Source organism: Mycteria americana, chromosome 2 (assembly GCF_035582795.1).
Source record: "Mycteria americana isolate JAX WOST 10 ecotype Jacksonville Zoo and Gardens chromosome 2, USCA_MyAme_1.0, whole genome shotgun sequence".
In the NCBI taxonomy this organism is placed as follows: domain Eukaryota; kingdom Metazoa; phylum Chordata; class Aves; order Ciconiiformes; family Ciconiidae; genus Mycteria; species Mycteria americana.
The window spans coordinates 138,650,613-138,676,905 of NC_134366.1; the positions used below are offsets into that span (position 1 = coordinate 138,650,613).

Genomic DNA, 26,293 nt, shown 5'->3' on the forward strand with positions numbered 1-26,293 from the left:
GTAAGTCATAAAAGTCTCCTGCCTCATCCATGTTCAGCAGTCATCTTCTAACTGTTAGTGGCTTGCAGACATTGGTGTGCATTTGAAAAGCCAGTTCCCATGAGCAGCAAGGAGGAAACACACAGAGACTGTATCTTGCAGACCCTGAAATTCTGGGCTTTCACATCCCTCCAAGAGACCTCACTGAAGGAGGGAGACACTACCGATTTACAACGAGCTTCACATAGGAGAAACTGGAACACAGGGATAGTTGCTCTTTACAAATTTGAGAATAAATAATAAGCTAATTTAATGCTGCATCATCCACTCTAGCCAAATCTTGCAAACACATCAAACAGCACTAAGTCAGTGTAAATGCTGAACAGTAAACAGTGATGAACAGTAAACACTGAGGACTGAACTCTTGCCTTAACCATTAGGAATTTAGTGCACAGTAAAGCAGGGTCATGCCCCAAATTTTGGTATTATTAAACATCCAGAATATCAGTGGATGATACAAGGTACAGAAGAGAAACTGAAGAAAGTTAGCTTTTCTATTAGGAGTTTTAAAGTGTTCAGGTGATAATTTCTATCAGTATCAGACAGAATAATGAAAAAAACCCTGTTTAACTGAGCCCAAGCACTGAAAACTACAAGGGCTGTCAGAGATAACACTATTTGATGAGAAAACCAAGAGCCAGAGACTGCAGCTTACCAAGTAAAACAAAAAAGTGAAAGGAAAACTAGCAGCAGCTGGAATTAATTTGATTTACAATTAAATAATTAAATACTCTGATATGAAATAAAAATCAACTTTAGGACAATTGGTCTGTGCTCCTTTTTATAATGAGCTTGATGTGACAAAATTAAGATTTAACTGAAGTATTGTGAAAATTCAAGAACTTCGAATTTTACTTGGTGAGGATAAAAGATAAAACCAACCCCCTTGTGCTAATACAATGGCAATCACTGAATGTAGGGTATTAAGGAATATTTAAAACTATGACAGTTATGTGTTCAACAGAAACCGGACTTGTTCCCTTCTCGTCTGACAAAAGTGCAGGTTTGCTACTAGTGCCAGTAATAACAAATGGCAGTATTAAAACATGGAAGACAATACTCATTTCATCTAAATAAAGTCACAGCAAAATTTAGGTATGCAGGTGATCATTTGCAGTAGAAACGAGACGTAACATTCTAAGAGACCTAATTCCTAGCAGAAATGCTACACCATCTCAAATAACCCCCAGTGTGGTTAGCACTGAATATTTAAGTCTATGATAAGAGAGGAAACATGTCAGGACTTGGGTCTATTGCTAACTCTTACGAGAAAAGTTCAACACACTGAATTCCAAAACAGAAATCTACTTTTCAACTTCAGTTTAAGTTTTCCCTAAAATGAACTGCAAAGTAGGTGCATTGATATGACTGAAGGAAAAGGCTCAGAAACAGCATACAGCTCAAACCATTTTAATCTGAAATATTTAGAACATATAGCAAATCCTGTCCCATCCTGAGAACTCCTACACACACATATCAATGTTATATTGTACATCAATGTGAAAAGTTAAAGTCAGACGCAATCTTTGAAAATAGACGGCAGGCACATTACAACTGCTTCCAACTGCAAATAGGAGGGCTGACAGCTCTTCCTTCAATGTAAAATTAGTGGCCCCTACCATGTTTACACATTTTAAATTTTCCACGAAAGCAATCTCAAAAGCATTACCTTACTTTAATCGAACAAAAATATCAACAATATGGACGGTACATTTCATTTTCTTAAAAGACTGCACTTGAGCATGTTGTACTGAAGCACAAGATGATACAAGGTCAGTTAAATGGGGAGAAAAGTCAAGTTTGAAAGAATACACAGTTATTTCATTGCTTTGCTTTTGGCAAAGAGACTCCCATCTTTATCTTTCAAACACATGGTTGTCTTGACTCTCTCATCTTGAAACTGCAGTACTTCACAGTTCACAGGACTATTTCTTAAAACCCTTAGCAAATCAGCCTTAATATGAGATCTATAAGTTATTTAGATTTTACAAATTGCCTGTCCCAGGTTCTTAAGAACCCACGTTTTCTAAGCTTCAAGTTAATAATGTAATAATAAATAACATTGTATAAGCCATTTACCTCTAGTGAAGAGGGTATCCTTCTGAGAAGAGATCAGCAAAGTCCCTGAAATTAACTGTCCTTTCTCCTTTGCAATTCCTTTCCCAAAACTACAGAGAAAATAGGCAGGGCATGCAACACAACAAGACAAAAAGGCCTCACGGAGAACATTTTGCTGGCAGTTTTAACAGCAGCATGGCAAAAAAAGACAGATATGATCTGTGAAATAATCTGGATGTAAAGTCATATGTGGCTTTCAAAAGTCAGAAATTCAACCACAAGCCAACAGACAACGAAAGAAACCGTGAGAGAACCGATGTGCTCTGTGCTTCCAAAGTATGCCTCCACCTGAGAAGCAAGATGCCCCACGGGGCCACCCTCAACGCCAAGCGTACGGCCACTGCCATTGTCCAAGGGCAATCCAGCCTGCCTCACTTGCTGAGCAACATTTCAAGACCATCTTGCGGTTTTGTTCTATGACGTGCATTTGTATCAACTGATTTACAGATGATGCTGCGGTGCTAATTTTGACTGATAAGGCCGTGGAGGGTCCTGGGCACTGGAAGGTTGATTTTCTCTTTATTGCATATGATGGGAGTTGTGGGTTTGGGATGCTGTTGTTTTGGAACATCTACACAGACACTCTGATAGCCACTCAGATTTTGGAAACTGCTTCTAACCTAGCTCAGCAGAGCCAAGGTTCAGGGACAATCACTTGTTCTCGCAAACAACAGCCAACTGGGGTGGATACAATGTAATTTAAGTGAACTAAGGCCATTAATTAATATTACAGGGAGTTTTGCTCTCAAACTGGAGTGATTCTCTTGATAAGTATGCTTGACACTGAATGTGTTTGCTGATGTTACTGTTCAAAGAAAGTTAAGGTATTAGGGGGCCACTGAAGGATTTTCTTTTCTTGAAAGGCCTTCAAAAAAACAACTTTTTCTTTTTTTTTTTTTTTTTACCCTTACATGGGAGTGAGTGCAGCACACAGTGATGACCGTCCAGAAATATAAGCAGTAACAGATCAGTAGGCAAACATATCTAAAGTAAAAGAAATTTTACTTTAGATAAGCAAAGTAGCCAGTACTGGAAAGAAGCCAGTAAAGAATCACACATCTATGTCCCTATTAGCCAAGGGAGATGCAATTTCTTAAATTACCTGCTGTCTGGAGACTTTGGATTTAACACAATTCTGAATATGCTAGCTGTACATACTATATATAGGCATATACTAGTTGGCACTGAGGAGGGGTATACGTGAGAACACCTTCTGAGAGGAGCAACAAGGGAGAGCCGCCAGTGGAAGTCATGAGTGATGCATTGGGAATTAAGTAACAGGGTCAATTAAAATGCCTAAATTTTAGAAAACCAGGTAATATGAGATTACAGCTCCTGGCTGCAATGTTGTTCTTTCCTAATAAAGCAGGGTTTTAAAAAAACTTCTGCGGTGGCAACATTATTTTATGAGTTTAAATATTTCATAATACAAGGGGAAAAAACAGCAAAGGGAATATTGAGCCAGGTATACCCCTACATAACACTGACCCTAACATTTGTATTTGCAATGGAGATTACTGAGAAGAATAAGGAGAAAGAAGAGGAAGTGAAGAAGTACTCATTTAGGTTTTAGGTACTTAGGAAGCTTCCATGACACAGGATCCCTGCAATCTTTAATACATCACACTCACTTAATACCTATGTTATATGTAAATTTATATAGACGAATTACCCTTCTTAATATATAGCCTGTAGTACCTCAGCCGCTCGCAGAGTCAGAGCAGTGGGCAGATAAGAAGAATCAGACTACCAAAGTTCTCAGACTCTACAGCTGTGAGGAGGGCTAGATGAAAGTATCAAATAAATACAGAGAACAAGCAAAACGATGCCTAAAGTGTAATGGAAGAGAACCAAGATGGAAGGCAACAGGAAGAGAAATACTTCCGAGCAGATGGCTCCTTTTAACCAGACAATTTACTATGGCCTACTGTATTAAGACATGTAGAAGTAATTTTTCTTTGAACAATTTTCTCAAAAATCTCTTACTTGGGCATAGCACTGCTTCCCTTCTCCATCACAGTTTTCTTTCTAATAACATCTCCCCAGTCTTTCCAACTGGACGTGACTGCAGCTGTAAAACTGCACTTCATCCAATAGTGCAGTAGAGAACCAAAGTTATCCAGGAGTCTGTTATCCCCAGGGGAGTTTTAAAATCTGTGCAAGAACCCTCTTGTCTCTGTTGTCAGTATTAGAAAGTCTGGGCCTATCCCAAATAGTTAAAGGCTCTTTTGGATTTAGCTGGATACAATTCTGACCTAATATTTGGACTTGGATTAAAGGCCAAGCACTTTAAGTTTATGCTAATGTCATGGATCTCAAGCCTAGATAATTTAGGTGTGCTCTGCCGAAGACCATTCCTTAAACTATTTCAGAGGCCAAAACTGATATAGAGAAACCCAATTATTAAAGTAGCATATCTCAGCAGGAACTTGTATACCAGTTCTTCAAAACCTGTGCTAGTTGCCTACTGATTTCCAAGTACAGTTGAAGATGTTCACATTGAAGTGTAAAGCCCTAACTGGCTTGCAACATGCCTATTCTTGCTTTCTGTATGTTTTATATCTATATCTACCTATATATATATATATATATCTCTATCTCTTATATAGAGAGATATATATAGCTTATATTGAATAACACATGCCTAAATTAATAAAATAAATAATATAAACAGTAAGCAGAGAACACAACTTTTTTCCCCTTCTATACTTTGATGACAAGTAGGGCCTACAACAAATTCTAGGAAACATACTAAAAGAAAAATCAGTTTCTTTCAAAGCATACTGCTGGCGTTTCAAATATTAGGAAATGGATAATGGGTACGAGTATTAGTAATCACCTGGCAGTCAAGTGATCTGTTACCTGTAGAAACCCTACCACAATTTTGATGCCATGAAATTCTGATGCCTTTACTTCAAAACCCAATCTTCCCCCCACCTCTGACTATTCTTTCTAATCTTCTCATATCCATTCTTTATTTTTTAAATGTTTATTATTTTGAAAACTGCATTTGTACTTGTCAGAGGAAGCTAGGTATTAAGACTTGAAACCAATTCCTTGGAGATACCAAAGTTTCAATATTATCACATACTCATACACATAAAGATTATATTAGATTTCATACAACTAATACTTCTTCTCTAACTAGAGCTCTGAAGGTATGACTTCTATTCTCAGGGGAAAAAGGAACAGACGGGATTTCTATAACCCCACAGTCTGCATGCTGTGCATGTCATGTAGCTATAAATAATTCATATTTTGACCTTATGGGATACTTTTTACTCATGGATTTCAAAGAGCTTTTGCAAAGGTGGATATATGTTTTATTATCTGCAGTTTATAGATCTCCGGATGAACAGAGAAATAAAATGACCTATTCAAGGTCATTCAGTAAGCCAGGTGTATTTAAGTGGGTAATACCAGGCATGCTGCATTTTTCCTCAGGTTGCAACTTAAGAGTGACACTATGAAAACAGTCAGATACTGCCTTGATCTTCAATGACACTCACGAGAGAGCACGATGGATGTTAGCTCTTTTACAAATATAGAAGTCCAAACATATTCATGGGGGGAAAGGAGGAAAAATTCCTAACTCTACGAGTATGGTACCAGGACAGTACAGAAATACCCCAGAATCATCTTGTGCAAACATCCTGGAAAGGGCACTGGTCCACGGGCAGAGCTGTGAGGATCTGCTGAACAGGAATCAACAATGCCGTCCTCTTCCACACTGAGAATTTCTTGGAGACCGCATCAGATACCAGACAGAACTTGAAGAAAGTAGTAGTAGTTGTAGTATACTATTATATGAATTGTACAGAGAGGTACTTTAGCAGATTATTTTCTGATACTGATTTTATGGCACCTTGTGAACAGTCCAACCAGAAAATAACTCATTTTAGAAAGACTGATTCTACTTACAGCAACGTTACCAGAAGAAGGCACACTACTAGGACTTAAGTTATGTAAAACAGAACTGAGACACATTTAAAATTCTAGGAAATCAAAGATACTCTTATATTTTCATGAGCTAAAAAGTGGTGGTTTCCCTGTGGTGTTAATATTTCACTTTAACTTCTGAAAAATACTTTAAATAAAAAATAAACCTGCAAAAAGCTTTGTATAGAAAACTGTCTAATTGCAACCCCAAATCAATACATAAACATGAGAGTATTTAGGAGAATGTACCACTGTGGGAAAACAGTTTATTTGTCAGTTAACACCACAGCAATAATACTTCAGATTAAATACTTAATCTTGCAATTCTCTGAACTGTCTTACCTAACGTTAAGTCCAAGGCTCCATTCATGTCCTTAACTGTACAGATTATGTGTAAATGCTTTCTTGGAGTAAGATCAGAATGTTCTTTACTTTTCAGGATGGAGTCCTTATGTTGTCTCAGACTGCTGAGGACTTAGAAGCATATAACACGCATAAATTATCTGTTCAGCTGCCCTCTGAAGTGCAGCAGTAGTAGGACCTAAGGTCCTTATGTGTTAGCCAAGAAAGATAACAAAGAAATAAGCCTTCGGTTGTTTCTTTGTTTTGCTTGTGTTTGTTTCTCTCCCCCCCCCCCCAAAGAAAGAACATAAAATAATTTGACACAGAGGGAGCTTACTCTGTTCAAATAACATGATGTTTAAACAAACCAAAGATTTATATTTTACAGGGGGAAAAAATTATCACCCCTGTTATCACCACTGGCATATAACAATTGGTAGTAAAACACTATTTCATAAAAGGTCAGCGCTTCAAAGCTAGATTTAACTAATGCCACCATTGGAATGTTTCCTTTACAGAAAACAAGCTTTTAAAAAGAAGAAAAAAAAAAAAAATCACAAACCACACATGCTCCTTATTCGGCGTGTGCTAAAATGAGGTAAACCCAAAATCTGGCTATTGACAAACCAAAGTCTCATTGTGAGAAAAAAAACCCCACCTGATTTTTGTCTATGTGATCAGAATGAAATGGAGTTAAAAGACATACAGCATGCACTAAGACAAGACAGATTTGCCAGAATTTTCCTGGGATTAATTAAAGGGGAATCATTTTAAATCCCTCTCTTTTTTTCCAAGCCTCTCCAAGCTGAATTTACTCCATTTAGGTAACAAATGCAAAGTAGGCAGGGAGGCATGTGCTATTTTCCAATAAAGTCATCCACAGCAAAGCAATCTGGTTTAGAGAAAAGAATTTTTTAAGCTTTCAAAATATAAAATAATTCAGAAGACCAAATGAAATATATTTCTCTGTGCAAATGGAGTCCTTCAGACAGTAAAACGAAATGTGCATATCATAGAATCGTTTAGATTGGAAAAGAGTCTTAAGATCATCAAGTCCAACCGTTAACCTAGCACTGCCAAGTCCACCACTAAACCATGTCCCTAAGCACCACATCTACTTATCATTCAAATACCTCCAGGGATGGTGACTCAACCACTTCCCTGGGCAGCCTCTTCCAATGCTTGATAACACTTTCGGGGACGAAATTTTTCCTAATACCCAGTCTAAACCTCCCCTGGCGCAACTTGAGGCCATTTCCTCTTATCCTGTCACTTGTTACTTGGGAGAAGAGACCAACACCCACCTCGCTACAACCTCCTTTCAGGTAGTTGTAGAGAGCAATAAGGTCTCCCCTGACCCTTCTTTTCTCCAGGCCCCAGTTCCCTCAGCCGCTCCTCAGACGACTTGTGCTCTAGACCCTTCACCAGCTTCGTTGCCCTCCTTTGGACACGTTCCAGCACCTCAATGTCTTTCTTGTAGCAAAGGGCACAAAACTGAACACAGTATTCAAGGTGCAGCCTCACCAGTGCTGAGTACAGGGGCACGATCACTTCCCTAGTCCTGCTGGCCACACTGTTTCTGACATGAGCCAGGATGCTATTGGCCTCCTTGGCCACCTGGGCACACTGCTGGCTCATATTCAGGCGGCTGTCAACCAACACCCCCAGGTCCTTTTCCGCCGGGCAGCTTTCCAGCCACTCTTCCCCAAGCCTGTAGCGTTGCATGGGGTTGCTGTGGCCCAAGTGCAGGACCTTGCACTTGGCCTTGTTAAACCCCATACAATTGGCCTCAGCCCATGGATCCAGCCTGTCCAGGTCCCTCTGCAGAGCCTTCCTACCCTCAAGCAGATCAACACTCCCACACAACTTGGTGTCATCTGCAAACCTACTGAGGGTGCACTCGATCCCCTTGTCCAGATCATCGATAAAGATATTAAACAGAACTGGCCCCAACACCGAGTCCTGGGGAACACCACTTGTGACCGGCCGCCAACTGGATTTGACTACAGTCACCAGAACTCTTTGGGCTTGGCCATCCAGTTTTTTACCCAGCAAAGAGTACGCCCATCCAAGCCATGAGCAGCCAGTTTCTCCAGGAGAATGCTGTGGGAAACCATGTCAAAGGCTTTACTAAAGTCTAGGTAGACAACATCCACAGCCTTTCCCTCATGCACTAAGCGAGTTACCTTGTCATAGAAGGAGAGCAGGTTGGTCAAGCAGGACCTGCCTTTCATAAACCCATGCTGGCTGGGCCTGATGACCTGGTTGTCCTGTACGTGCCACGTGATGGCACTCAAGATGATCTGCTCCATAACATTCTCCAGCACTGAGGTCAGACTGACAGGCCTGTAGATCCCTGGATCCTCCTTCTGGCCCTTCTTGTAGATGGGCGTCACATTTGCTAATCTCCAGTCAACTGGGACCTCCCCAGTTAGCCAGGACTGCTGATAAAGGATTGAAAGTGGCTCGGTGAGCACTCCCACCAGCTCCCTCAGTACTCTTGGGTGGATCCCATCTGGCCCCATAGACTTGTGTGTGTCTGAGTGGTGTAGCAGGTCACTAACCATTTCCCCTTAGATTATGGGGGCTTCATTCTGCTCCCCATCCCTGTCTTCCAGCTCAGGGGGCTGGGTACCCAGAGAACAACTGGTCTTACTATTAAAGACTGAGGCAAAGAAGGCATTGAGTACCTCAGCCTTTTCCTCATCCTTTGTCACTATGAGCCCCCCCCGCATCCAATAAAGGATGAAGATTCTCCTTATCCCTCCTTTTGTTGCTAATGTATTTATAGTAACACTTCTTATTGTCTTTTACGGCAGTAGCCAGATTAAGTTCTAGGTGGGCTTTGGCCCTTCTAATTTTCTCCCTGCATAACCTCATGATATCTTTGTAGTCCTCCTGAGTTGCCTGCCCCTTCTTCCAAAGGTCGTAAATTCTCCTTTTTTTCCTGAGTTCCAGCCAAAGCTCTCTGTTCAGCCAGGCCAGTCTTCTTCCCCACTGGCTCTTCCCCACTTCTCCAAGAATTGAAAATTCTATCATTTTATGATTGCTATGGCAAAGACAGCCTCCAACCACCGCATCACCCAGAAGTCCTTCTCTGTTTGCGAACAACAGGTCCAGTGGGGCAGCTTCCCTAGTCGGGTCACTCTCCAGCTGTATCATCAAAAAATTCCTGTGCAGGATTTACAAGAAGCCATCGAAAGTCTTTATATTTATGCCCAACTGCAAAGATATTTTAGTGTAATGGAAAGATAAGTAATGCTTCTTGGTGGAGTTCAGTCTCCAATTCCCCTACAGCTGACATGTAAACAGGAACATCAGCATCGAGGACTCCGATGAACGCAAGCCCCCGTGCGAAAGGAGCCTGACAATTACGATTAACACGCAGCACGTTTCACCACAGTTCGCCCCATTCCTTCTCCGTATTTAAGCTCCTTACCTTTTTTTTTCGCTACTACTTTCACCACCTGTGCTTAAGCAGAAATTATTATAAGCTTATTAGCTGTAAGTGGTGACGTCTACAAACATGGGAAGGGCTGGTGCTTGGTGCCAATCAGCTTTCACTAATCTGCACCCTACCAGTGCTCCCGCTGCACCTCAGCGTTGACTGTCAGGAGGTCAAAACCGTCCCCCGAGCCAACGGGGGGCACAAAAATCACATTCGTGTCTCCCTCTCTTCTGCTAAAGGCCGGTATCAATCTAATTCCCATGCCTATGGAAAACAAACGTGTCAAGCTACTTTATTTTTTTCATTTTCAAGGTATTTGTCCTGTCACATACATTGTGCAAAGCCAGTGATCTCCACAGTGTAGGCAGGGAGTTGTTTGAAGAGAAAATCTCTCTCAGAAGATCACACACCTCAGGAGCGGGGATCTTCTTGAGGTCTTAACTCATTTACAAATGAAGTGAGCCAAATTCAACACTTTCTTGTAATAAATACTTCACCTTAATTTTGGTGCTTTATGTAAAAAAAAAAAAAAGGGGGGGGGGGGGGGGCTGAATTTGCACCTTGTCTACTATTCCAGTAGCAAAACAAATGTATCAGGAAAAACAGTTCTTTTAGCTAGATCTATATGGGCAAATTACTACTTTTATTCTCCAGTTACACAGCCAGCACTTAGCTTGCTGAGCAGCACACAAATAACTATGTGTTATACTATATACTACAACTACAATCTATGTATTAATTTATTTATAACGATTATACAATGGTTTAATGACAGGTTAAAAACATCTCAATATGCAGAATATTCCTGTGACAATAATTCACTTGTAACCTAAATATTACTGGTATAGCGGTGATGGTGCCCTTTTGCCACACTAATTTCAAACTTGAGTTAGACCAGGTAAGTATGGACACAGGTGAGCAATGCTTCGATGCAGGACAACAAGGAAAGATTCCACCAGGTTTGGAAAGTTGTCTTCTGGGAGCAGAAAAAGCCTGTCATGCTTTACTTGTATCTGTGTGCGAGCTGCAGTCTAAGAAATGATAGCTTTTGTCAGTTACCCTTTCAGAACACATACAAAGGAAAACTGAATTAGATATTTAGATAACACTGAAAGGAAACTAAGCTTACACATATTGCACACAGGCATTTCACCTACTTACCAAAGGGTAGATAAGAACTTTTTCTGCAACTCATAATGGAAACCTTCGTACTTAGCTTTGAGTGATACTAGAAGAGCCATTTTAACTATTTTATTTCCAGCAATGATTAGGAAATACGAGTATCCCTGTTATACTGTGGCAAGAAATAATGATCAGAATTTAAAAGAAAAAAATGCAGCACTATAAAGAATGTGTCACTGGTAGTATATACTATGTATATAGTATATTAAAAGTTTAATATATCCCTCCGTTCGGTTGGCGTGTTAACATGTTTTACATTTTATAGAAGCACATAGCATATTTCTTAAGTAGAAGTAATTGTTGGAGATATTTCAGTTACTGCAATACAAAACTACTTAGTCTATTATTTACAAAATAGCTTTGAAAAGTACACGTCCTTCAATTAGATTTCTATCTTAATCAGTGAAACTACGGGAATAATCCCATAATATTTCAGTAATGGTTCAATAACAACAGTTCGGTAATAACATTTCAATACCTTTTTGTACTTCAACAAGAACATGAAAGAACATAACTAGATAAAATCGCTTCCTTTCTCAAGTATGAAACCCATCTCTTTAATTCATTTTCCTTTCTACTCCATATATTAAGAACATTTTTTCTCTACCGAGTTGCTTTTGGTTTTTGCATCTCCCAAGCACAACAAATCCAGCGTACCCTCTACGAAGTTGGTACCTTCGAGGCAGAAAGCTGACAGTAATTGCCCCTGTTTTCAGGAGGAATAGCTGCCATGCAAACAGCCCTAATTCGTACAAGTCATTAACACAACAGAGACAACCACCTCACGTTGAAGAATTACGCTACCGCCTTTAGATCAAGACTACTCAATTACGTTTTAAGGAGGTCGGCATCTCTGCCAACCCGCTATCCCTGGCGGAGGCCGGCTGTAAGCCCCGCAGCCCAGCCGCGGCAGGGAGCACGGGGCAGCACCGCGGCTCAGGAGCCTCCTCTGAAGAGCTGGGGCTTCAACAGGTCCAGGCAAATGGAGCGCGGCTCAAGCCGGGATATCTGAAGGCTGCTCGTCAGTAAAGGAGGGAAACGCACGGGTGGTGTTTTCAAATGACTTAAAAGTTTGTTTTGGTGGCGGGGGGTTTTTTGGTGTGAAGGGGGTTAGAAAACTGTAGAAGGAATTAGTCTACGACAGTGTGTGCTGTTTGGCATTTGAGAACAGTAGTTTTCGTTTCACTGTATTGTAACAACCAGGAAAGTTTCAAAATCTTATGGGACCCGATCAGACTCATGTGGTAGCAGTCACTGAGCCGTTTAAGTGCCTTAAAACTTCCATCAGCAGCTCTTTGCTGCAGGTACAGGCATGGCTAAAATGAATGCAATTTGTCTCCAAAAAGAAATGGAATTAAACCCAGCAGTCTATGAAGCAGTGCAAGCTTCAGCATGATTTAAGAAGAAAAAATCCCAACAAACCACTCTTTATTTTATCAGCATTTGAAAATTCTCCCTTCCTCCAAAAAGCATTTTTCAGTATCTTATTTAGCTTATTACCATATGCTTGCAATTTCTACTCTCCGTAGAAGTCATTCTGGAAAACCAAAGGAAAATTTTTGTGAACCACAGATATAATAAAATAACCCCCTCCACGAAATGGTCTAAAAGCTTGGATTGCTTCTGCTCCACCTCCCCACATCTGGCACACGCATCAGATTACAGGCCAGAAGGCAAAGCGAAGAGACGGAAGGGGAGATAGTGGCTGGATCACAAGTAGAAGGAAGCATACCTTCTATAATTCAAACTTCTTTCCCGAGTGCCAATACGTCAAAGTGGGATAAATAAAACCAAACATGGGAGAACTCCACACACGTGCACGCACAGACACACAAGCATCCGCATCCACATCCACACACACACACACCACACCACACCCCCCAGTCAGTTCCCCAAAAGGCAGTGAATTACACAAAATATGCTTGGATGACTTCAGAACTATCACTCTGTGCCAAAAGCACAACTGGGCTTCTGATTTTGTTAACCTACAAGTTCACAGGAAAACAGCAATCATTTGTCTCTAATTCACAAGACACTCTCACTTTTCCTAATTTCTGAAGTATTTCATAGGTACAAACAAAACTGAAAGCCACCGAATTGTCTAAATGCCACAATATTGTCAAATAAACACAGTTTATCAATTGGTCTTTTTGCTGTTTAAGTTTTGCAAACTTAAAACTCAACCAGGAAGATCTACACAAGGATGTAAGGAGCGGGTTTGGGAGCGTTGTTTCCCAGACCTCTCTCTGAAGCCAGATTCCCCTTGTCCCTTCAACCCCACATCAGTAGCACAACGGCATAAAACTTTCACCGAGTCTTTCAAGCTTAGCAATAAATCCACTGCAGTCTGAATTATCAAAATTATTCAGACCGTTCAAATGATTTTTTTGTTCCAAATGGACTTGGCACACTGGTCAGGAACTCGTCGAGTCAAACACAAGCAACAAAAGTGGAATTCTTCTTGCTAAGCTAATTGATGGTCCTGCAAAAACGAAACACGCAACTGCATATTCAAAACTTTCAAAGACGCACTGTATTACAGTTACGGAGCGCCTTCCCCTCTGTGCCTGGTGTAATATGATCGTAATTGCTGTGAAAGGGCGAGAGACCAACTATATGTTAAATCCTGCCATCTGTAGGTGCTTTACACAGTTCCATTTGCTGCTGCCGGGTCAAAAGTTTACCCTATTTTCGCTTGTTCATAACCAATCACACAAGTCTCTGCTATGTGTAATCTTTGACCCACTCTCAAAGCAATTTTTGTATTATACAGTCATATGACTACACTAAAAAAACCCACACGTTTTATTAAGAATACACTTCTTGTTGGTTAGCTTAATAATTATTATTATTTCCATATTCAGTAAAGCGTACTGTACCAACCTTGTTCTTCCCGGTTAACTCCCTTGGAGCACAACCATAGTGCCATGAATTCTCTCCGCAAAATGCTCCAGCATTTCTGGCTAGTTGCAATCCAGAACCACAGGCAAAACAGTGCTGGAAAGCATAAAAGTAGGGGGAAGCAACTGCTCAGTTTGCCCTAATAGGGAGAGAAGATGCTCTGTAAACCTTTAAATTAATGTTGACAATAAAAACAAAAATTGTCTCTGAAAATTAGGATTGTCATAAAAATATCCCCACATATTTACCTTGAAAATTAAATATGCAAAAATATATTGCATAAAAACGTTTATGCTACTGATATTATTGTTATTAAAATATCTAAGGAACAAGTAGTCCCATGAACAACAGAATTAATTAAGCCTCATCTCCCACAGATTTACACCTCCTGGTTGGTTGACTTTGGTGTCTAGAAAGGTGAAAGCTTTGAACGAAGCTTTTCCCACAGTTGGGACATTTGTTTAAAGTCTCTCTTTTCCCATCACTAGGATTCCCAGGCAACTAATAAGATTATTTCACGCTGTAACCCTTCCCTCTGTCAGGGCACCTTTAGGTGCTTCCATCTATACTCAGCCACTTATTTTCACAAAACTTGTGGGATCTGAATTTCGAGACCTCCACTGTGCCAAAAACTGTGATCGAAATCACCAATAGGTTCAAAAGCTACCGAAGGGAGATGTGCGTGCATGTACACAAGTGCACGGTGTAACCTCATGAGCCTTGTTTCCATAGGAAATGAGGCTAAAAATAAAGGAGAATATTTGACCTTATTATAATTTCACAGAAAGCTAATTTAGACGGACCAAACTAAACAGCTGGCTATACTAACAGATCACCTAAAAGTAGTATCACAATATTTTAATCCATCTCATAGATTTTGCTAACAGTTTTCAAAGGAAAACAGACACACAGGCCCCATTTATCTTCTAATAGGAGATACAGATAAATAAAGAGGTACTTTTCCATAGACATGTATTTTACTGTAATCTATGAATTGTGACAGATTTACGATCCTTTAATTTTTTTTAATCTAGCGTTTATGCAAGCGTGTTCTGTCTCCAAGGATATAAACACAAGTCAGCACTCACATGAATAGTTGCATTGCTCCATTTCACGTTTGACTCTTAGATGCTAAACCCTTCGTAAATGTAACAGAACAAAAGCAAGCCCATGCCACTGAGAAGATCAGTTAAGTAATATATACTAGAGAATAATCAAACAAATAACAGCATTAAACCATTTCTAAGCAGGTCATAAAATACGTTCATATACAAGATTCAAACAGTTATGAAATCCCAATCATTTACTAAAAGACAGAATATAAATTACCTGAAATAAGTAAATCAAAATATAGATCCTAAGGCCAAAACAGTCCATGATCTCACCTCTTGTACAATGAAGACCATAGGATTTTACTTAGCAGCTCCTAAAGCAAGTCTGATACTCTGGCATCCACCAGCGAAGTTTATTGCATTTATGCGTTGTTACCAACAACCTACCCATTTCAGACCTGACGGTGTCTGGACATACATATATTGTCAAAAGCAGAAAAACACAAAATATGCACTTCTAAACCAGCGTCTGTGCTTGAAGATACTTCCATGGCTCTGTTCTGCAAATGCAGTTAGAAAAAAGTTGTTCCATTCTCAAAGAACAGTCATTCATGTCTAAAAGCTTTAACACACTTCCAGACAAGGTAGACCTTTGATCTATATGCCTACCTAACGCTTGAATAATTCTCCACGTGCTCATAACAATGCTGAATTTTTTCTCATTTTTGTGTCCCTTATTAACAACAGTGACAGAAGATTAATTTAAAATCCTACAGAAACAAACAGAACTTTAAAGTGTCACAACTTTACTGAACCCTGTAATTTTTCTTGCTGTTGGAAAATGTAAGAACTCCATCTGAAATGGAAACCAGATTTGAAAGAACAAACAACAAACAGAAGTTGGGAGAAGCCCTGAGACCACCTTTTAATTATTAAAGGTAAGAACTGGAACCTTAGAGTAAAAACATACGGAAATCTTCTGAATGAGAATATTGCTATGTAGGAGTCCCACCAAAATAAAAACACACAGGAACTGAACCCAAGCTGTTACACACTCTTTAATGAGGCACATCTCTTTAGAATGCTATCCATCAAGTCATACACTACTTCCATAAACTGATCAGTTGCAGTCAATGCCTGATCTTTAGAAAACAGAAAAAGCTACTGGTAATGCTGTATTTCTCCTAAACAAACAAACAAAAAGTAAAATAGAAAATAGAAATCAACATTTTAAAGCCATGAAACAGATTTATCCAACTGGAAAACATGTTGGCAGATGTTATTTTATATATAAATATAAAATAATGAATTATAAAATTATTAACACTAACAATCATATCCTTGACACTAGCTATTAGATACCATATAAAATTATATGCAACATAAATATTTATTTTATGTATTATATACATAAATGTAAAAAATAAAATGCGTGCGCATACGCACACAGCATTCAGACATCTGCTAACAGGACTGGTGTCACCTACGATCCAGGCCAGGAACAAGTGAATAGTCTTTCGTCCAGGGGAAAGCAAGATGGATGATGTTCAAAGGAAACCCACTCCACTCAGCTTAGCAGCAGCAGAATGGGCAAAGAACGGGGGAAAAAGCCTGGTATAAAAGAACAAACAAAGAAAACAAAGCAACAGAACTGACTCTTAAGAACACAAACGGGAAGGCTGAAGGTACTGAAAGGTATCTACATGTCTGAACACATGGAAATTTTTCACCTTAGCAAGAAAAGTTTGATCAAGAGCAGAGCTCAATCAACTGCAAGAGAGGACAAGACTGAAGGAAGCTGAGAACTCAGGAAACCTGACTCAAACCCCAAGGTGATCCAGTAGCATGGGAACACTATAAAGCCGTTTGCTATTTTGTCTTCATATCTTCTCATTTTTCTACAGTGCAAAAAGTGATTTTAGAAAGTTTGCAACTGAACATGAACTTATACTACTCTTTTCTATTACTGGGGCAATTTGGAGAGTTCAACACTGATCTTAGCAATGTGGTTAGCTGCCTCATGAGAGCCCCATTCCTGATAAGGAGAACCAATCTGTCCCCAGTTAACAGATCTTTGATGCCAGAGCCAGAAACCTTACAGGAGCCTGATGAGGCTCAGGGGAATTTACAAGTACCTGGATTTCATGTATGTCCATAGAGCAATGACACCAGGGAACTGTGGTGCAGGAGAATTGCTTTCACTCAGTTTTATGTAACAACAACAATTCTGCCATACACATTAGAGGCCAGGCTAATTGCAATGACTCTTCACAACAATGCCTATATTTCTCTGTTTGACTGTATTTGAATTAAGTAATCCAGATTATTTGTATGAATACACATACACAAAACATACAAAGAAAAAACGTAAAGGTTTTTCTACCATCAGCTGAAAGAGAGAAATATAGTAAGTCAAGATCTTAAAGCTAGCACCCTCTTTGAAATAATAGAAAAATCATGTACATTTTCACCTGAACCATCTTCATTATTACAAGAGCTTAATGGTTTCCTAAGTGTGAAAATTCTTAAAACAGTGAATCTGAAAAAATGCAAAAGTTAAAAAATATAAATCATATAAAAATCTAAATCTTCATCTAGTATTCAACCTTATGATGATCAAAATACACAACCAAGTGTGGAAGATAATTGTAGGAGGCATTTGCTTTGGATGACCTGCATAGATTAAAAAGGTATTCAGTGCTCTCATGTAATGGGTATGCGTATTATCTCAGGATAATAAAAACTTTACAGACTATCAGTGCATGCCAATGAAGAGTACATGTACAAATTTACTTTTAATTTTAAAAAAAAATGTTTGGTTTATATATATACAGAGCTTTCCAGCTTCCCATGCTCTTTTCAGGTTTAATAGTTATGGTCTCAAATTAATTTCAAAACTCTCCTAAAAGACAATCTAAAACTATTATACCAAAATCCACTCAAAAATTAGTATTTGACTTCTCAAATGGCATTTAGAAGTTTGAATCTGAATTACTTCATAGGCAAATAAGATGTTTTTTATATGGCATGGTAGCTTGTAATTGATAAGGGCATTTTAAATGAACCGTTTTAAAGAACGTGGTTTTCTGTTAAAAGAGGTCGCTTATTACAAGGGGTTTGCAATTTTATTTTGGTAGCTGGATGCAGATCCTCCCACCAGCTAATTCTCACAGACCTCACTTCCTAGTCCCCAGGGCAGTCACCAGCCTGACCAGTCTGCACATGCCACAAGTAACTAACCTAGAAATATTGTCAAGATGTTGTCAGGGAAATAACACCAGACCATGAGAGAAGGGAGGCTTCTACCTGGCCCCTTCCACTGCACTCCCCTGGAGGCAGCCCTGTAAACTGGACTGTGGCAAGCCTCCAACTGCTGGGCAACATTTGCTGCTGCAAAGCTGCTCTCCATCTCCTTTGGTAAAAAGCAGAGCAGATGGAAATTTCCTGTAGGCTGGTCTTGGCCCACAGACCACTGTTTGGACCATACTCCTCTAACGAATAAGAGCAATCTATTCATTGCGTCGAACTGACTGGCCCTACTGTCCTCTTTTACAACACAAGTCCTTCCAATCCCTTAACTCACTGATAAAACACAGTGCAATGTGAGCACATTTCATCGCCTGTGCTTGGGCTAGGAACTAAGCCATGAAGGAAAATACGGCCATGTCACGCTAAGCAAAGAAACACATGAGTAACTCTGGCAAGCGTCTAAGATAAGGCTCTTCTGAATGACTGACGGTAATGTTATATTGATGTTATAATAAATTATTACCTACGTACACAGACACAGAGTAAGCAGAAGCAGCAGCAGAAGCTGTACGAGTATCATCTTCAGAGTGGCAGCTGTATGTTCTCTTAAAACCTTTACACAATTAAAGAATAGGAAGGAATCCTTTACACAATTAAAAATGTTATAAACCTTGCTGCGTCCTGAGAATTTCCATATTTTATTTGGAATGAAAGAAATACCTCAATATATCTAACCACCATGTTTTTTCACAGGATGCAATGGAGCTCTCGCTTTCATTGGTCTTCCGTTGACTCCCCTGCTAAATTACAGCTAAAAGCACTGGGGAGCTCAAAGCAGAACTCTGTCCTGATTTCTGTTCCCTTCGTTGTCGGATGTATCTTGTTTTTTACACGGAGGCTGTTAAGACTGCTTTTGCTTTTAAAAGTTCATTCAGAAAGATGAGTCAAGGTTCTGGTCATTGGGGTAGCTCTTCTTGTTGTTCCAGTTACAACAAAACAGGTTAGCCAGCTTTTCCTGAAGAAGGGAAAACCTGGGGTAGCACCGCATGAAATAGTTCTTTTAAGGACTATTAGCTTTCTTGCATAAAGTCAAAAGATGGTCATTATGAATGTATGATACTTCATAAGGTCTTGAGTAAGTATTCTCCACTATTTATCCGATAGTTGAAGAGGAAAGCTAGGAAAGGTAAGGGAAATGTTTGGTATTATGTTTAGGACAGAGTAATGCTTGTTGAGCTCTGCCTAAAGGTTTCTTACAGGGCTTTTCAAAACGCAGTGCTACCTCTCACATGAAGAAAAGCCTCTCTCCAAGAATCTATCACAAGAAGAAAAGGCCCACTGTCGATTCCTGTATGCAGCAAGTGCTGCGGCTTCAGTAACCCAGCAGAGTTTCCCTGGAGAAACTCTCCTGGGAGAGCTCCCTCTCCCTGGAAAGGCTCCGCACCAGCTCTTCCCAGCAAGCAGAGTACGTGGGGAATATTCAGTAGGTATTTGCTGCTCAAGTGCCTGATACCAACAGAGACAGAGAAGTGATGACAGGCCCTTTCTGGATGAGAAGTTAGGGCTCTCCTCAAAGGCCCCAAGCAGCCTAAAACACATTTGAACCAACCAGAGAGGGTACAGGAGCAGAAGAACAGCTCTTTCTTATCCTTTTGTACTCGTGCTTTTCTGCCACGCTAAGTGCATGAGCAGAGTCAAAGGCAGGATGGATGAATTAACTCAGAAAAAAGCTGTCCAAAAAAGCTGAGCAATCAGTCCTCAAAAAATTAATGATAAAAGACTTTGAATAAAGCCAATTTGTAATGGAATGTAAGAAGGGAAGTCCCTAAAGAGAAAAACTGTCTACCAGCTCTGCAGCAGGTTTTGCTGCCCCATGCAGTTTACCATGGCAAGAAGCCAACTTGGCAAGGCTCGCTCTTCTCCAAGGAGCCTGGCGGCACGCCAGCCACACTCACAGGTCTCATTTCTGCTGCCAAGCTCGAGGGGCAATCGAAGATCTTGTTTTGTGAATCTGCAGACCTGGTTATGACCAAGAATATTTGTGTTTTAAAATGTTCTTAAGCAAGTCAAGTTCCCTCTGTTTATACAGCGACTGAACAGGCGAAACAGAATACTTAGCCCAGCTAGAGAAAATGAGCCACAGATTGTTAATTATATGCCTATTTGCACTTTGACTGGAAGAGGAAGTAAGCTGGTTATAACTACTTTGGGCTTTACTCCTGCAACTGCATTGAAACCACATTAATGACAGCTGAAACTATGCAATTTTATATAAATGTGGGCACTTCCTGTTTTTGAAGCAAGTCCTCGGCTGCTCGCCCTTACCTCACGGTAACGTTGCTGGAACCAGAATGTATTAAATGTGCTCCGTTTTGAAGACTGATCTTAAGATCTTATTTTACTAACTATTTTTAAACATGTAGATAAAATGTATATATTGGACTACTGCTGTCGAGCACCTCTATTTCTAGGACCTAACCGTACTCCTAGGCGTTAGGAAACACATATGTTTTCCACGTGTGAGACTGAAATGCCCAGCTGTCACCCGGGGCGTGCTCAGTCCCCGGTGACGTGGTCACGGTCACTCTCGGACGGAGAGGCGGGCGCATCACGTTCCCCCGAGCAGGCAGGCTGCGCTCTGAATTACACACGCCGGCAGAGCTATCTTTTTCCACTCAATAAGCAGTATTTCAAGTAATTTGTAATAGCAGCTTTGTTATTTTGCACAGTATGGTATCAATTCTTCATTGTGGCAAGTATATGTTCAATTTTATAGACACTGAGTTTGGGGAGTAACACAGTCCTCCCGGCATAAATCAAAGAAAATCATTATTTGACTAGAAGATAATTTTGAAAATACTATTTAACAACCCTAATAAGCAGCAGTATGTTTCCTGTGCCTTTTCTCTTACCTTGCTTATTTATGTTAACTGGATCTCACAAACCAAACTTCTGCAATGAGTACGATTACATAAATCAGCACTCTGCTTTTCCATTGACAGTCTTTTTCCTACTAGATTACAGCAGGAAGACTGATCATATTGTTCAACTGAAAAGCAAATGCATATCCAGTAATTCCTGATAATAAAATGTGATAATTCTTACTTACAACCCCCCCCCCCATTTAATTTACAATTTATTTCTCCAGATTTAGTTCATGACATACTGCTTGAGAGTCAAGTACCCCCTATAAATGCAAGATAGTTACAGTCAAGATCACCAAAATCCTTAACACAGAGAAGCGTCAGCATTCCTACTACCTTTGTTTTGCTCTCCAAGACCACAACTTCTTATTTCTGACCATTGGATCCCACCCTTTAACTGTGAGAACTTGCCAGCTTTGCAGTGCTAACAGAGTGAACAATTACAGACCTCTTAGTCTCCAACTGGAAGAAGATTAAATAAAGATTCAGTTTAAAAGTCCTTATGCAAAACCCTCCAACTAAAAGAAACACTAAAGCTAAAATTTCAAATTCAATTACACCTCATATATTGATTTCTCTTCACTTAACTTTCAAAGTAAACATGGTATACAGTCTAACTTATGCACTTATTTAAAAACACTTCCCTTGATTGCCTTCTTCCTGCCTCAAGTCAAGGCACGGTTTTGAAGTGTCAGACAAGCTTGTCTGACTAGAAGAAGCTGGTCCTGCCATCCCTCTTCCAGGTCATCTTCAGCGCAGACATCTGTCCAACTCTGCAGTTAGCAAGTTCAAAGAGTTAAAGAGCCAGCCAAGTAACCCAACCAAAAATGCGGTTAGCTGACCACTGGTTTGGCTCCCTGAGCCAACTCACCCCAGAGTCGTGGCGGCAGCAGCGCTGGCACAAAGGAGACAGGGTAATACCTCAGCAGGGAGGGTGCAAGCCACGCTTCTGGAAGCTGTTAGACCAAGGTTACCCGCAGTGATGCCGCATTTGTGGTATCTCCACAAAATCTGGCCCCATGTTCAACCCCTACCCTCCAAACAAGAGAGGACATAGAAAAAGCCAATTCATGGGGTGCAGTCTAAAGATGCCCGATTACCTTAAGAGCCCCGCTGAGCTACAGACTCAAACTCGAAGTCTCAACTCTTTTGACTTTTTTTTTTTGACTGAAGTCTACTGTTTCTACACAGAAGCACTCAAGTCCAGATCTTTGCAAACTTATTCCCAAAAGTAATGCAAGCATTTATAATAAGGAAAAGAAAAAAAGACTTAATAAAGGCAACCCAGATTAGCTAAACGATACATCATAGTGGAATAATTCTGCTGTTAAAGATCATGCAGATGTTACGATGGAGGCAAAGAAAGCCTTTCTTTAGCTACAGCACAGCTGCTGCATACAACTTCAAAAAGACTTGGCACAAGACTTCAGCCACAAAACTTCCCCCTCACTTCATTTCATGCACGTCATCTGAAACTTCAGCGAGCTGCACCAAGGACAAAACTGACACAAGGGTTGTTTGGAACATCTTATCAACAGCGGGGCGGTTCCTTGCGCTGCCAATACTCACATGCACCTTCACAAAACTTGACTATACATCTCCATTCCTCCTCAACACAGCAAGCCCTCAAAAGCAATGATATCCTACACTGCTGTCCCTCTTATTTATACTTGCATTATCTTCTACTTTAAAGACGGCAACCAAATTACCGCATAATTAACATATATTAAAACTTCAAAAAGAGCCATAATAAAAAGTAAAGGAAATTATCTGTTAAAGTAGAGATAAGTAGATAGAGTAGATTAGAAAGTATCACCAACTTCCGTTCACATCCTTCATTACGTATACACTGAGCTACTCTGAACAGACACCCTGACCACAAAGCTGAAAATGCCATAACTTACAATCACATTGAATGTACATGCTTAATGCCAGTCTTGTGTTTTCCACATAATATATGCACTACAAAGAAAATATATATTCATTGTCTAAATTCAAAGTTCATCTTTTCCCTTTAAATCTGTCAAAGTATTACAGCTAGTTACATATAGTACACCAGAACTTGCATCGATTTTATATATGTAATAGTAAAGCACACAGAACAATTTGATCTGCATACTAACATTACACTTACTTGTGATTTCCTTTCAGTGATGATATTGATAGGAGATGCACCTGAGAAACCTAAACTGCATGTATGTGTATGAGATTAAATTAGAGCATTCCTGACGCATGGGAACAGAATCCTAGAAACGGTTTTTAATTTCTCCCTTTTTCTTCTTTTATTAATTCATATGACATGAGCTCATTGACTCTTATGACATTCTTAGCTTCCACCATGTGAAGCCATAAACCAATTTGTCACCTACAATATTCTTCCCACAACTGTGAAGTTACAAAGAATAATTAGGCCAAACGAGAAAACAGTAGGAGCAGTAGGAGCAACTAAAATTCTGTTAACATTCAAACTTCATAAGTAAAACAGATTAGAAAAAAATGCAGAAACAAGGAAATACAAGCAGAAATGCACCAAAAGACTTTTTTTTAAAGAAATTACTCAACTCCTTCATTACTAAGAACTTGATAAAAAGCTGGAAACACATGACTTTAAAGAATATTAGTAATGTCAATTAAAAACAGTGAAGAAAACTCATTAAAGCAAAGGTAAAACTTGAAATGCTAGAAATAGTAACCACAGTATTACTGTATTCATGAAAACATAACACTTCAAAATGCCCTACTTTAATAATAGTAAAAAAATGAAAGAATATGGGCACTAACCCCCCGACTCTACTGGTTTTATAAAACACCATCTACTTCTCAGAATTAGTAACAGACTCAAGAAACTGAACCAATTTGTTCAACAGATGTTTCAGTTAACCCAAAGGAATTTTACTTTTCTGTTGTAGAAATAGAGCGCACTGAATAAAACACCGCTATTATTAGCAGCTTGCAAAATATATTAGCTCAAAATTAGCTTCCATTTCCATTCTTTCTTTCTTTCACATAACAGAAAACATCTTCCATACCGGATTAGCTGTGCCACCAAAATAAAAAGTAGGCACATTGATAAAACAAGTCGCCCTCCCCCCGTTTTATGGGATACGCAGGAATGGCAGAGTTTTTATTTTTCTTGGTGTTCCTCTCTCCACATTAGCTGATAATCTTCCCCGTGTAGCTCTGCCAGCACACTGCCCGCAGACCCACAACACTGCTGCTGCTCCAGTCCCGTGCTTTTCTCCAAAGGGCTCTGCGAATTGTGCGTGGGACCCTTTCGTAATGTGTGCTATTGCATCAGTCTAATTGCAACATAATTTTCAATGCTCTAGGTAAAGCAAATAATTTTATTTTTAACTTCTGCTCATAAAATACAGATTGTTTCCCCCACCCCTGCCCCCCCCCCCCCGCCTTTTTTGTTTATGTTTAAAGATTTAAAGAATGACTTGCACAGCAGTCGTCAAACAAAAATACCTCAGGTTTTCTTAGAAAGCAGCACTTAAAAATATTGCTCGGCGCCTAAAGAATTACTGCAGCCTTTCACAGAGCCGTATGTAGTAGATTGCCCCATGAGCAGGCCGGAAGGGGCACGTGCATTCTTACTCTGTGTATTTAATACAATATCTAGCCATTACCAAAGCTTCATAGCTTTTACTGTCTCTCTCCCGCAACAGAGAGTAACAGCTTATCTGGCAAACACGCTCACTACGTTTCTAGGCACCGAAGACATGCTCTTGGTTAATTCATAAAATCTGATCTAATGTTAGATATTTTGCACTCAGGTTAGCTAAGTTACAACAATATTTAGCGTAACCATGCCTTGGCCAAAAAATTCTCTGTTATCTACTGATTACAGGAGCATTGTAGCTAGCTATGGACATCACACTGGGAAAATACAAATCCTGAGCCTGAAGAAATGCAGATGAAATTCTGACCTCAAGCCATTCTGATAGCGGGCATTACAAACACTGTCGTCTTTGTATCTGATACAATAACCAGGCACAAGAGGCATGTGCCTGCAATGAATAATGAATTTACGTGTCATTTTGGTTTTATGTACATATATTATCTGAGTTGACAGCATCAAAAAATGCTGTGCTTCTTGCACCCCAAATCATATTACATGATGCAAACATCTACACTAAAACCAATCTGCAGAGGCAAGCACTCACACGGGAGGAAATGTCAGAAGTAAGTTTTAGAGAAACCTAAATTTTGCCTTTGTTTGCTTCTGTGGCACGGTGTACACCACAGCTACATCATACCATTTCCACAGCATCTCTGCTTCATTCAGCGTACAGAATTACCACTAATCAAAACAGTAATCTGTTTTACTCTTGGTATTTGGCATATGGTCCGATACCTTATTTACTGCATGCTACTGAAATTTTTTTTGGAAGACGGAACAAGTAATTTCTTTGTGAATTCAATGGTGCAGCTGAGTGCTTCATCAACATAATTGTTAGTCCTCCTGTTACTCTGTTACTCCTAACTTAGAATAACTGTGTTATTCCTAACTTCCTAAACTAAAGCAGTGACAGCTTTAAGGTCAAAATGATTCTCCAATTCTGAAGACAACTTTGTCTCCAGTTTGGCATAACTCAGACCTAATTTTTTCACAGCACTTAGCATTACACTGTGCTTTATATAGCACTTTCAAACCTCAGCCCCCACTGCCTCACTCGCAGTTATCAGCGCTCAGCACTTTTCCAAATCAGATGCAAAGGTCTCAAGTCATCCGCAAGAAAGCAAGACACATACAGTTAGCAAAGACATGAGAAAGGCCAGGACTGAGCAACTTACCTAGCATCACCTAGGAAGTCTGCAGCACAGCCACGAAGAGAGTCCCGTTCGCCAGGGCAGCATGCAGCTGCGCAGAGCACCAGAACGGCTTCTGCCTCCTGCGATCCCCTGCCTCGCCTGCCACGCGCGTCCCGACTTCTGCTGGAAGTGAGGCAGGGGTACTACAGAGAACAGCCTTCTCCACCACATCAACCGGATTCATTCCTGGAGCAAGTCCATCCTGTGCACGGAACGAAGCAGGGGTCCTGCAGAAAAAAACAGCACACCAGCGTTCAGTTAAGTACTGTTAAATTGTAAGG

At 40.0% G+C, this 26,293-nt stretch overlaps 1 protein-coding gene across 6 annotated transcripts in view; it reads right to left on the minus strand.

Moving 5' to 3' along the window:
* Positions 1 to 26,293, minus strand: part of NCOA2 (nuclear receptor coactivator 2) — a 197,534-nt gene that overhangs the window by 100,906 nt on the left and 70,335 nt on the right. For all 6 annotated transcript variants that reach the window (XM_075494787.1, XM_075494790.1, XM_075494786.1 and 3 more), the window contains one exon: positions 25,995 to 26,239. The gene's annotated coding sequence lies outside the window, so the exon portion shown is untranslated. The remainder of the gene's footprint in view (positions 1 to 25,994; positions 26,240 to 26,293) is intronic.